Below are 12,638 nucleotides of genomic sequence, written 5' to 3'. Positions count from 1 at the left end.
CCCTCCCTCTCTCTCCCCACCTTTCTTTCTCTCTCACTCTCTCCCCACCTTCCTCTCTCTGCCCACTTCTCTCGCGGTCTCTCTCTCTCTCTCTCTCTTTCATGTTCTCTCTTTCGTATTCTCACTCTCTCTTGTGTTAGTTCTTTCCCTCGAGTTCGTTCTCTCTTTCTTGTGTTCTCTCACTTTCTGTCTCTCTCTTTCGTGTTCTCTCGTGCTCTCTCTGTTCGTTCTCTTTCTCATGTTCGTTCTCTCTCTTGTGTTCTCTCTCTCTCGTGTTCTCTCTCACTCGTTCTCTCTCATGCTGTCTTGTGCTCTCTATCTCGTGCCTCTCTCTCTCGTGCGCTCGTTCTCTCTCTCGTGCTCTCTCTCTTTCTCTCTCGTGCTCTCTCTCTCTTGGTGCTCTCTCCCTCTTGAGCTCTCTCTCTCGTGTTTTCTCTCTCTCTCTCTCGCTCTCTCTCTCTCTCGTGCTCTCTCTCTCGTGTTTTCTCTCTCTCACGCTCTCTATCTCTCTCCCACTTCCCCTCCCTCTGTCTCTTCCCCCCTTTCCTCCTCTCTCTCTCTCCCCTTACCGCCCTCTCTCTTTCCCCCCTTCCTCTCTCTCTCTCCCCACCTTCCACTCTCTACCCGCTTTCTTGCTCTTTCGCTTTTTCTCTCTCTCTCTTTTTCATTAACTCTCGTTCTCTCTTTTGTTCTCTCTCTTTCGTTCTCTTGCGCGCTCTCTCTCTCTTTTGTGTTCTCACTCTTTTGTATTCTCACTCTCTCTCTCTCTCGTTCGTTCTCTCTCTCTCTCGAGTTCATTCTCTCTTTCTTGTGTTCTCTCACTTTCTCTCTCTCGTGTTCCCTCTCTTTCATGTTCTCACTCTCTCTCGTGTTTTCTCTCTCTCTCTCTCATGCTCTCTCTCTCGTACTCTCTCTTGTGCTCACTCTCTCTCTCTCGTGCTCTCTCTCTCGTGTTTTCTCTCTCTTGTGCTCTCTCTCTCGTGCTCTCTCCTCTCGTGCTCTCTCGTGCTTTCTCTCTCTCGTGTTTTCTCTCTCTCACGTGTTTTCTCTCTCTCATGCTCTCTCTCGTACTCTCTCTTGTGCTCTCTCTCTCTCTCTGTCTCTCTCGTGCTCACTCTCTCGTGCTCTCCCTCTCTTTCGTGCTCTCTCGTGTTTTCTCTCTCTCGTGCTCTCTCTCTCTCTCATGCTCTCGTGCTCTCTCTCTCCTGCTCTCTCTCTCGTGTTTCTCTCTCTCTCTCTCCCATGCTTGCTCTCGCTCTCTCGTGCTCTCTCTCTCTCTATCGTTCTCTCTCTCTCTCTCTCTCCCCCTTCCCCTCCCCTGTCTCTTCCCTCTTTCCCCTCTCTCTCTCTCTCCCCATCCCACCCCTCTCCCCTTCCCCCCCCCTCACCTTCCCCCCTCTCTCTTTCCCCCTTTCTCTCTCTCTCTTTCTTTCTTTCTTTCTTTCTTTCTCTCTCTCTCTCTCTTACCCCCTTCCTCTCTCTCTCTCTCCCCTTCCTCTCTCTCCCCACCTTTCTCTCTCTCTCCCCACCTTCCTCTCTCTCCCTCCCCCATTTTTCTCGCTCTTTCGCTTTCTCTCTCTCTCTCTCTCTCTCTCTCTCTCTCTCTCTCTTTCATTAACTCTCGTTCTGTCTTTTGTTCTCTCTCTTTCATTCTCTTGCACTCTCTCTCTCTTTTGGGTTCTCACTCTTTCGTATTCTCACTCTCTCTCTCTCTCTCTCTCTCTCTCTCGTTCGTTCTCTCTCTCTCTCGAGTTCGTTCTCTCTCGAGTTCGTTCTCTCTTTCTTGTGTTCCCTCACTTTCTCTCTCTCTCTCATGTTCCCTCTCTTTCGTGTTCTCACTCTCTCCCTCTTTCGCTCTCTTGCGCTCCCTCGTGTTTGTTCTCTTCTTTCGCTCATGTTCTCTCTCTCTTGTGTTCGTTCTCTCTCTCTCTCGTGCTCACTATCTCTATCATGTTCTCTCTCTCTCTATCGTGTTCTCTCTCTCTATCGTGTTCTCTCTCTCTCGTGGTCTCTCTCTCTCTCTCATACTCTCTCTCTCGTGCTCTCTCTCTCATGTTTTCTCTCCGTGCTCTCTCTCTCTCTCGTGTTTTCTCTCTCTGCAATGCTCTCTCTCTTGCTCTCTCTCTCTCTCTCGTGTTCTCTCTCTCTCGTGCTCTCTCCCTCTCATACTCTCTCTCTCTCTCGTGCTCATGTTCACTCTCTCTTGCTCTCTCTCTCGTGCTCTCTCTCTCCCGTACTCTCTGTCTTGTGCTCTCTCTCTCAATCGTGCTCTCTCTCTCGTGCTCTCTCTCTCACTCTCATACTCTCTATCTCATGCTCTCTCTCTCTCGTGCTCTCTCTCTCTCGTGCTCATGCTCACTCTCTCTTGCTCTCTCTCTCTCATACTCTCTCTCTCGTGCTCTCTCTCTCTCGTGCTCTCTCTCTCTCTCGTGCGCTCTCTCTCTCGTGCGCTCTCTCTCTCGTCCTCTCTCTCTCGTTCTCTCTCTCTCTCGTGCTCTCTCTCTCTCTCGTGCTCTCTCTCTCTCATGGTCTCTCTCTCTCGTGCTCTCTCTCTCTCTCGTGCTTTCTCTCTCTCATGCGCTCTCTCTCTCATGCGCTCTCTCTCTCGTGCGCTCTCTCTCTCGTGCGCTCTCTCTCGTCCTCTCTCTCTCTCATGCTCTCTCTCTCTCGTGCTCTCTCTCTCTCTCGTCCTCTCTCTCTCTCTCTCTCTCGTGCTCTCTCTCTCTCGTGTTTTCTCTCTCATGTTTTTTCTCTCTCGTGCACTCTCTCTCTCAGGCTCGCTCTCTCTCTATCGTGCTCTCTCGTGCTCTCTCTCATGTTTTTTCTCTCTCGTGCACTCTCTCTCTCAGACTCGCTCGCTCTCTATCGTGCTCTATCTCTCTCGTGCTCTCTCTCTCTCTCTCGTGCTCTCTCTCTCGTGTTTTCTCTCTCTCGTGCTCTCTCTCTCTCCCATCCTCTCTCTCGCTCTCTCGTGCTCTCTCTCTCTCTCGCTCTCTCTCTCTCTCCCCCCTTCCCCTCCCTCTGTCTCTTCCCCCTTTCCCCCTCTCTCTCCCTTTCCCCCTCTCTCTCTTTCCCCTTTCTCGCTCTCTCTCTTTCTTTCTTTCTTTTTCTCTCTCTCTCTGTTCCCCCTTCCTCTCTCTCTCTCCCCCTTCCTCTCTCTCTCTCTCCCCCTTCCTCTCTCTCCCTCCCCCTTCCTCTCTCTCCCCACCTTTCTCTCTCTCTCCCCACGTTTCTTTCTCTCTCTCTCTCTCTCTCCCCACCTTCCTCTCTCTACCCCCTTTCTCGCTTTCGCTTTCTCTCTCTCTTTCATTAACTCTTGTTCTCTCTTTTGTTCTCTCTCTTTCGTTCTCTTGCGCGCTCTCTCTCTCTTTTGTGTTCTCACTCTTTCGTATTCTCTCTCTCTCTCTCTCTCTCTCTCTCTCTCTCTCTCGAGTTCGTTCTCCCTCTCTCTCTCGAGTTCGTTCTCTCTTTCTTGTGTTCTCTCATTTTCTCTCTGTCTCGTGTTCCCTCTCTTTCGTGTTCTCACTCTCTCTTTCGTTCTCTAGCGCTCCCTCATGTTCGTTCTCTTCTTTCGCTCATGTTCTCTCTCTCTCTCGTGTTCGTTCTCTCTCTCTCTCTCATGCTCTCTGTCTCTATTGTGTTCTCTCTCTCCCTCGTGTCCTCTCTCGCTCTCTCGTGCTCTTTCTCGCTCATGTTTTCTCTCTCTCTCTCTCTCTCCCCCTCCTCTCTCTCCCTTCCCCTCTGTCTCTCTCCCCTTTCCTCTCTCTCTCGCTCTGTCTCTCTCTTCACCCCTTCCTCTCTCTCTCTTCCCCTTCCTCTCGCTCTCTCTCCCCCTTCCTCTCTCTCTCCCCACCTTTCTCTCTCTCTCTCCCCACCTTTCTTTCTCTCTCTCTCTCTCTCTTTTTATCTCACTCTCCCTCTCTCTCTCTCTCTCGAGTTCATTCTCTCTTTCTCGTGTTTTCACACTTTCTCTCTCTTTCGTGTTCTCTCTCATGTTCTCTCTCTCTCTTTCATTCTCTCTCTCTCCCTCTCTTTTATGTTCTCTCTCTCCTTGTGTTCATTCTCTTCTTTCGTGTTCTCTCTCGTTCGCTCTCTCTCTCTCGTGCTCGCTCTCTCTCTCGTGCTCCCTCTCGTGCTCTCTCTTGCTCGTGCTCTCTCTCACTTGTGCTCTCTCTTTCTCTCGTACTCTCTCTCTCTCGTGCGCTCTCTCTCGTGCGCTCTCTCTCGTGCTCTCTCTCTCATGCTCTCTCTCTCTCTCTCTCTCGCTCTCTCTCTCATGCTCTCTCCCTCTCTCTCTCCCTCGCTCCACCCCCTTCCTCTCTCTCTCTCTCTCCCCACCTTCCTCGCTCTCCCCTTCTTTCTCGCTTTCGCTTTCTCCCTCTCTCTCTCTTTCATTTTCTCTCATTCTCTCTTTTGTTCTCTCTCTCTTTCGTTCTCTCGCATTCTCTCTCTCTTTCGTGTTCTCTCTCTCTTTCGTATTCTCACTCTCCCTCTCTCTCGTTCATTCTCTCTCTCGTGTTCGTTCTCTTCTTTCTCTCATGTTCTCTCCCTCGCTCGTGTTCATTCTGTCTTTCTCGTGTTCGCTCTCCCTCACTTGTTCTCTCTCTCGTATTCTCTCTCTCTCTCTCGTATTCACCCTCTCTCGTGTTCTTTGTCTCTCGTGTTCTTTCTCTGTCTCTCGTGTTCTCTCTCTCGTGTTCGTTCTCTCTCTCTCTCTCGGTTCATTCTCTCTTTCACGTGTTTTCTCACTTTCTCTCTCGTGTTCTCTCTCTTTTGTTCTCTCGCGCTCTCTCTCTTTTGTGTTCTCTCTCGTGTTCGTTCTCTTCTTTCGTGTTCTCTCTCGTTCACTCTCTCCCAAGTTCTCTCTCTCTCATGTTCTTTTTTTCTCTCACTCTCCTGTTCTCTCTCGTGTTCTCTTGTGTTTTCTCTCTCTCTCTTGTGTTCTCTCTCTCGTGTTCTCTCTCTCATGTTCTTTCTTTCTTTCTCTCTCTCTCTCTCCCCCACCTTCCTCTCTGCCCACTTCTCTCGCGCTCTCTCTCTCTCTCTCTCTTTCATGTTCTCTCTTTCGTATTCTCACTCTCTCTCGTGTTCGTTCTCTCTCTCGAGTTCGTTCTCTCTTTCTTGTGTTCTATCACTTTCTGTCTCTCTCTTTCGTGTTCTCTCGCGCTCTCTCTGTTCGTTCTCTTTCTCGTGTTCGTTCTCTCTCGTGTTCTCTCTCTCTCTCTCGAGTTCGTTCTCTCTTTCTTGTGTGTTCTCTCACTTTCTGTCTCTCTCTCTCGTGTTCTCTCTCACTCGTTCTCTCTCATGCTGTCTTGTGCTCTCTATCTCGTGCGCTCTCTCTCTCGTGCGCTCGCTCTCTCTCTCGTGCTCTCTCTCTTTCTCTCTCACGCTCTCTCTCTCTCGTGCTCTCTTTCTCTCGGTGCTCTCTCCCTCTTGTGCTCTCTCTCTCGTGTTTTCTCTCTCTCTCTCTCTCTCATGCTCTCTCTCTCTCTCGTGCTCTCTCTCTCGTGTTTTCTCTCTCTCATGCTCTCTCTCTCTCTCTCACGCTCTCTGTCTCTCTCCCCCTTCCCCTCCCTCTGTCTCTTCCCCCTTTCCTCCTCTCTCTCTCTCCCCTTACCCCCCTCTCTCTTTCCCCCTTCCTCTCTCTCTCTCCCCACCTTCCACTCTCTACCCCCTTTCTTGCTCTTTCGCTTTTTCTCTCTCTCTCTTTTTCATTAACTCTCGTTCTCTCTTTTGTTCTCTCTCTTTCGTTCTCTTGCGCGCTCTCTCTCTCTTTTGTGTTCTCACTCTTTCATATTCTCACTCTCTCTCTCTCGTTCGTTCTCTCTCTCTCGAGTTCATTCTCTCTTTCTTGTGTCTCTCACTTTCTCTCTCTCGTGTTCCCTCTCTTTCATGTTCTCACTCTCTCTCGTGTTCTCTCTCTCGTGCTCTCTCTCTCGTGTTTTCTCTCTCTCTCTCTCTCACGTTTTTTCTCTCTCATGCTCTCTCTCTCGTACTCTCTCTTGTGCTCACTCTCTCTCTCTCGTGCTCTCTCTCTCGTGTTTTCTCTCTCTGGTGCTCTCTCTCTCGTGCTCTCTCTCGTGCTTTCTCTCTCTCGTGTTTTCTCTCTCTCACGTGTTTTCTCTCTCTCATGCTCTCTCTCGTACTCTCTCTTGTGCTCTCTCTCATGCTGTCGTGCTCTCTCTCTCTCTCTGTCTCTTGTGCTCACTCTCTCGTGCTCTCCCTCTCTTTCGTGCTCTCTCGTGTTTTCTCTCTCTCGTGCTCGCTCTCTCTCTCGTGCTCTCTCTCTCGTGTTTTCCTCTCTATCTCCCATGCTCGCTCTCGCTCTCTCGTGCTCTCTCTCTCTATCGCTCTCTCTCTTTCTCTCTCTCTCCCCTTCCCCTCCCCTGTCTCTTCCCTGTTTCTCCTCTTTCTCTCTCTCTCCCCATCCCACCCCTCTCCCTTCCCCCCCCCCTCCTTCCCCCCTCTCTCTTTCCCCCTTTCTCTCTCTCTCTCTTCTTTCCTTTCTTTCTTTCTTTCTCTCTCTCTCTCTTACCCCCTTCCTCTCTCTCTCTCTCCCCTTCCTCTCTCTCCCCACCTTTCTCTCTCTCTCTCTCTCCCCACATTCCTCTCTCTCCCCCCGTTTTTCTCGCTCTTTCGCTTTCTCTCTCTCTCTCTCTTTCATTAACTCTCGTTCTGTCTTTTGTTCTCTCACTTTCATTCTTCTGCACTCTCTCTCTCTTTTGGGTTCTCACTCTTTCATATTCTCACTCTCTCTCTCTCTCTCGTTCGTTCTCTCTCTCTCGAGTTCGTTCTCTCTCGAGTTCGTTCTCTCTTTCTTGTGTTCCCTCACTTTCTCTCTCTCTCTCATGTTCCCTCTCTTTCGTGTTCTCACTCTCTCCCTCTTTCGCTCTCTTGCGCTCCCTCGTGTTTGTTCTCTTCTTTCGCTCATGTTCTCTCTCTCTTGTGTTCGTTCTCTCTCTCTCTAGTGCTCTCTGTCTCTATCATGTTCTCTCTCTCTCTATCGTGTTCTCTCTCTCTCTATCGTGTTCTCCCTCTCTATCGTGTTCTCTCTCTCTCGTGCTCTCTCTCTCGTGTTCTCTCTCTCGTGCTCTCTCTCTCGTGCTCTCTCTCTCTCGTGTTTTCTCTCCCGTGCTCTCTCTCTCTCTCGTGTTTTCTCTCTCTGCAATGCTCTCTCTCGTGTTTTCTCTCTCTCTCTTGCTCTCTCTCTCTCGTGTTCTCTCTCTCTCGTGCTCTCTCTCTTTCTCTTGTGCTCTCTCTCTCGTGCTCTCTCCCTCTCATACTCTCTCTCTCTCGTGCTCATGCTCACTCTCTCTTGCTCTCTCTCTCGTGCTCTCTCTCTCCCGTACTCTCTGTCTTGTGCTCTCTGTCTCAATCGTGCTCTCTCTCTCTCGTGCTCTCTCTCATGCTCTCTCTCTCTCTCATACTCTCTCTCTCGTGCTCTCTCTCTCGTGTTTTCTCTCCCGTGCTCTCTCTCTCTCTCGTGTTTTCTCTCTCTGCAATGCTCTCTCTCGTGTTTTCTCTCTCTCTCTTGCTCTCTCTCTCTTGCTCTCTCTCTCTTGCTCTCTCTCTCTCGTGTTCTCTCTCTCTCGTGCTCTCTCTCTTTCTCTCATGCTCTCTCTCTCGTGCTCTCTCCCTCTCATACTCTCTCTCTCTCTCGTGCTCATGCTCACTCTCTCTTGCTCTCTCTCTCGTGCTCTCTCTCCCGTACTCTCTGTCTTGTGCTCTCTGTCTCAATCGTGCTCTCTCTCTCTTGTGCTCTCTCTCATGCTCACTCTCTCTTGCTCTCTCTCTCTCTCTCATTCTCTCTCTCTCGTGCTCTCTCTCTCTCGTGCTCTCTCTCTCTCTCGTGTGCTCTCTCTCTCGTCCTCTCTCTCTCGTCCTCTCTCTCTCGTGCTCTCTCTCTCTCGTGCTCTCTCTCTCTCGTCCTCTCTCTCTCTCTCATGTGCTCTCTCTCTCTCGTGTTTTCTCTCTCGTGCACTCTCTCTCTCTCAGGCTCGCTCTCTCTCTATCGTGCTCTCTTGTGCTCTCTCTCTCTCATGCTCTCTCTCATGTTTTTTCTCTCTCGTGCACTCTCTCTCTCAGACTCGCTCTCTCTCTATCGTGCTCTCTCTCTCTCGTGCTCTCTCTCTCGTGCTCTCTCTCTCTCTCTCTCTTGTGCTCTCTCTCTCGTGCTCTCTCTCTCGTGCTCTCTCTCTCGTGCTCTCTCTCCCTCTCGTGCTCTCTCTCTCATGTTTTCTCTCTCTCATGCACTCTCTCTCTCTCAGGCTCGCTCTGTCTCTATCGTGCTTTCTCTCTCTCGTGCTCTCTCTCTCGTGTTTTCTCTCTCTCGTGCACTCTCTCTCTCTGTCTCGTGCTCTCTCTTTCATGCTCTCTCTCGTGTTTTCTCTCTCACCTCAGGTTCGCTCTCTATCGTGCTCTCTCGTGCTTTCTCTCTCTCATGCGTTCTCTCTCTCGTGCCCTCTCTCTCTCGTGTTTTCTCTCTCTCGTGCACTCTCTCTCTCTCGTGTTTTCTCTCTCAGTCTCGTGCTCTCTCTCTCATGCTCTCTCTTTCGTGCTCTCTCCCTCTTGTTTTTTCTCTCTTGCTCTCTCTCTCTCGTGTTTTCTCTCTCTCGTGCTCTCTCTCTCTCGTGCTCTCTCTCTCGTGTTTTCTCTCTCTCATGCACTCTCTCTCTCTCAGGCTCGCTCTGTCTCTATCGTGCTCTCTCGTGCTCTCTCTCTCTCATGCTTTCTCTCTCTCGTGCTCTCTCTCTCTCTCTCGTGTTTTCTCTCTCTTGTGCACTCTCTCTTTTGTGTTCTCACTCTTTCGTATTCTCACTCTTGCTCTCTCTCTCTCATTCGTTCTCTCTCTCGTTCGTTCTCTCTCTCTTGAGTTCGTTCTCTCTCTCTCGTGTTCTCTCACTTTCTCTCTCTTTCGTGTTCTCACTCTCTCTTTCGTTCTCTCGCACTCCCTCATGTTCATTCTCTTCTTTCGCTCATGTTCTCTCTCTCTCTCTCTCTCGTGTTCGTTCTCTCTCTCTCTCTCGTGCTCTGTCTCGCTCATGTTCTCTCTCTCTCTCTCTCCCTTCCCCTCCCTCTATCTCGCTCTTCCCCTCCCTCTGTCTCTCTTCCCCTTCCTCTTGCTCTCTCCCCCCTTCCTCTCTCTCTCTCTCCCTCCCCTCTCCCTTCCTCTCTCTCTCCCCACCTTTCTCTCTCTCTCTCCCCACCTTCCTCTCTCCCCCCTTCTTTCTCGCTCTTTCGCTTTCTCCCGCTCTCTCTCTCTCTTTCATTTTGTCTCATTCTCTCTTTTGTTCTCTCTCTCTCTTTCGTTTTCTCTCTCTTTTGTGTTCTCACTCTCTTTCATATTCTCACTCTCCCTCTCTCTCGTTCGTTCTCTCTCTCTCGAGTTCGTTCTCTCTTTCTTGTGTTCTCTCACTTTCTCTCTCTCGTGTTCTCTCTCTCTTTCGTTCTCTCGTGCTCGTTCTCTTCTTTCTCTCATGTTCTCTCCCTCGCTCGTGTTCGTTCTCTCTCTCTCGTGTTCTCTCTCCCTCACTCGTTCTCTCTCTCTCTCTCTCTCGTGTTCTCTCTCTCTCTCGTATTCTCCCTCTCTCGTATTCTCCCTCTCTCGTGTTCTTTCTCTCTCGTGTTCTTTCTCTGTCTCTCGTGTTCTCTCTCTCGTGTTCGTTCTCTCTCTCTCTCTCTCTCGAGTTCATTCTCTCTTTCTCATGTTTTGTCACTTTCTCTCTCGTGTTCTCTCTCTCTTTCGTTCGCTCGCGCTCTCTCCCTTTTGTGTTCTCTCTCGTGTTCATTCTCTTCTTTTGTTTTCTCTCTTGTTCGCTCTCTCTCGAGTTCTCTCTCTCGTGTTGTTTTTTTCTCTCTCCTGTTCTCTCTCTCTCTCTCGTGTTCTCTCTCTCTCTCTCTCGTGTTCTCTCTCTCGTGTTTTCTCTCTCGTGTTCTTTCTTTCTTTCTCTCTCCCTCTCTCTCTCTCCCCCACCTTTCTTTCTCTCTCTCTCTCCCCACCTTCCTCTCTCTCCCCACTTCTTTCTCGCTCTTTCGCTTTCTCTCTCTCTCTTTCTCTCTTTTTCTCTCGTTCTCTCTCACTTTCGTTCTCTCGCGCTCTCTCTCTCTTTCATGTTCTCCTCTTTTGTATTCTCTCTCTCGTGTTCGTTCTCTCTCTCTCTCGAGTTCGTTCTCCCATTCTTGTGTTCTCTCACTTTCTCTCTCTCTCTCTCTCTCTCTTTCGTGTTCTCTCTCTTTCGTTCTCTCGCGCTCTCTCGTGTTCGTTCTCTTTCTCGTGTTCTCTCTCTCTCTCTCTCTCTCTCTCTCTCGTGATCTCGCTCTCATGCTCTCGCTCTCTCGTGTTTTCTCTCTCTCTTGCTCTCTCTCTTAGCTCTCTCTCTCCCGTGCTCTCTCTCCCGTGCTCTCTCTCTCGTTCGTTCTCTCTCTCTCTCGAGTTCGTTCTCTCTTTCTTGTGTTCTCTCACTTTCTCTCTCTCGTGTTCTCTCTCTCTTTCGTTCTCTCGTGCTCTCTCTCTCGTGTTCGTTCTCTTCTTTCTCTCATGTTCTCTCCCTCGCTCGTGTTCGTTCTCTCTCTCTCGTGTTCTCTCTCCCTCACTCATTCTCTCTCTCTCTCTGTCTCTCTCTCTTGTGTTCTCTCTCTCTCTCGTATTCTCCCTCTCTCGTGTTCTTTGTCTGTCTCTCGTGTTCTCTCTCTCGTGTTCGTTCTCTCTCTCTCTCTCGAGTTCATTCTCTCTTTCTCGTGTTTTGTCACTTTCTCTCTCGTGTTCTCTCTCTCTTTCGTTCGATCGCGCTCTCTCCCTTTTGTCTTCTCTCTCGTGTTCGTTCTCTTCTTTTGTTTTCGCTCTCTTGTTCGCTCTCTCTCGAGTTCTCTCTCTCGTGTTCTTTTTTTCTCTCTCCTGTTCTCTCTCGTGCTCTCTCTCTCTCATGTTTTCTCTCTCTCATGCACTCTCTCTCAGGCTCGCTCTCTCTCTATCGTGCTCTCTCGTGTTTTCTCTCTCAGTCTCGTGCTCTCTCTCGTGCTCTCTCTTTCGTGCTCTCTCTCTCTCTCGTTTTTTCTCTCTCTTGCTCTCTCTCTCTCGTTTTTTCTCTCTCTTGCTCTCTCTCTCTCGTTTTTTCTCTGTCTTGCTCTCTCTCTCGTGCCCTCTCTCTCTCGTGCCTTCTCTCTCGTTTTTTCTCTCTCTTGCTCTCTCTCTCTTGTGCTCTCTCTACCTCGTGCTCTCTCTCGCTCTCTTTCGTATTCGCACTCTCTCTCATGTTCATTCTCTCTCTCTCTCTCTCTCTCTCTCTCGTGTTCGTTCTCTCTTTCTTGTGTTCTCTCACTTTCTCTTTCTCTCTTTCGTGTTCTCTCGCGCTCTCTCGTGTTCGTTCTCTTTTTCGTGTTCATTCTCTCTCTCTCGTATTCTGTCTCTCGTGTTCTCTCTCACTCGTTCTCTCTCTCCCCTCTCTCTCTCTCATGCTCTCTCTCTCGTGTTCTCTCTCTCTCCCATGCTCGCTCTCTCTCTCTCCCATGCTCTCTCTCTCTCTCTCTCGCGCTCTCTCCCATGCTCTCTCTCTCTCTCTCGCTCTCTCTACCCCCCTTCCCCTCCCTCTGTCTCTTTCCCCTTTCCCTCTCTCTCTCCCCCTTTCTCTCTCTCTCTTTCCCCCCCTTTCTCTCTCTCTTTCTCACTTCCCCCCCTTCCTCTCTCTCTCTCTCCCCTTCCGAGAGAGTTCTCTCTCTCTCTCGTGTTCTTTTTTTCTCTGTCGTGTTCTCTCTCTCGTGTTCTTTCTTTCTTTCTCTCTCTCTCTCTCTCCCCACCATTCTTTCTCTCTCTCTTTCTCTTTCGCTTTCTCTCTCTCTCTTTCATTAACTCTCGTTCTCTCTTTTGTTCTCTCTCGCGCTCTCTCTCTCTTTTGTGTTCTCACTCTTTCGTATTCTCACTCTCTCTCTCTCATTCGTTCTCTCTTTCTTGTGTTCTCTCACTTTCTCTCTCTCATGTTCTCTCCCTCACTCGTGTTTGTTCTCTCTCTATCTCTCTCGTGTTCTCTCTCCCTCACTCATTTTCTCTCTCTCTCACTCGTTCTCTCTCTCTCTCTCTCTCACTCGTTCTCTCTCTCTCTCTCGTTCTCTCTCTCGTGTTCTTTCTCTGTCTCTCGTGTTCGTTTCTCTCTCTCTCTCTCGAGTTCATTCTCTCTTTCTCATGTTTTGTCACTTTCTCTCTCGTTCGCTCACGCTTTCTCCCTTTTGTGTTCTCTCTCGTGTTTGTTCTCTTCTTTTGTGTTCTCTCTTGTTCGCTCTCTCTTGTTCTTTTTTTCTCTCTCCTGTTCTCTTGTGTTCTCTCTCTCTCTATCGTGTTCTCTCTTTCTTTCTCTCTCTCTCCCCCCACCTTCCTCTCTCTCTCCCCCCACTTCTTTCTTGCTCTTTCACTTTCTCTCTCTCTCTTTCTCTCCCTTTTGTTCTTTTTTTAGATTAGATTAGATTAGTTACAGTGTGGAAACAGGCCCTTCGGCCCAACAAGTCCACACCGACCCGCCGAAGCGTAACCCACCCATACCCCTACATCTACATCTAGATCTACCCCTTACCTAACACTACGGGCAATTTAGCATGGCCAATTCACCTGACCTGCACATCTTTGGAGTGTGGGAGGAAACCGGAGCACC

The 12,638-nt window shown here is 49.7% G+C and overlaps 1 protein-coding gene and 1 pseudogene across 4 annotated transcripts in view; both read right to left on the bottom strand.

Moving 5' to 3' along the window:
• The window catches only part of sanbr (SANT and BTB domain regulator of CSR), an 808,920-nt gene that overhangs the window by 594,362 nt on the left and 201,920 nt on the right, over nucleotides 1–12,638 (bottom strand). The window lies entirely within an intron of this gene.
• On the bottom strand, nucleotides 137–9,478 carry LOC140482628 (uncharacterized; annotated as a pseudogene).

This window comes from Chiloscyllium punctatum, chromosome 11 (genome assembly GCF_047496795.1).
Source record: "Chiloscyllium punctatum isolate Juve2018m chromosome 11, sChiPun1.3, whole genome shotgun sequence".
In the NCBI taxonomy this organism is placed as follows: domain Eukaryota; kingdom Metazoa; phylum Chordata; class Chondrichthyes; order Orectolobiformes; family Hemiscylliidae; genus Chiloscyllium; species Chiloscyllium punctatum.
The sequence above is the reverse complement of the archived record's forward strand: the minus strand, read 5'-3'. Positions and strand labels throughout refer to the sequence as shown.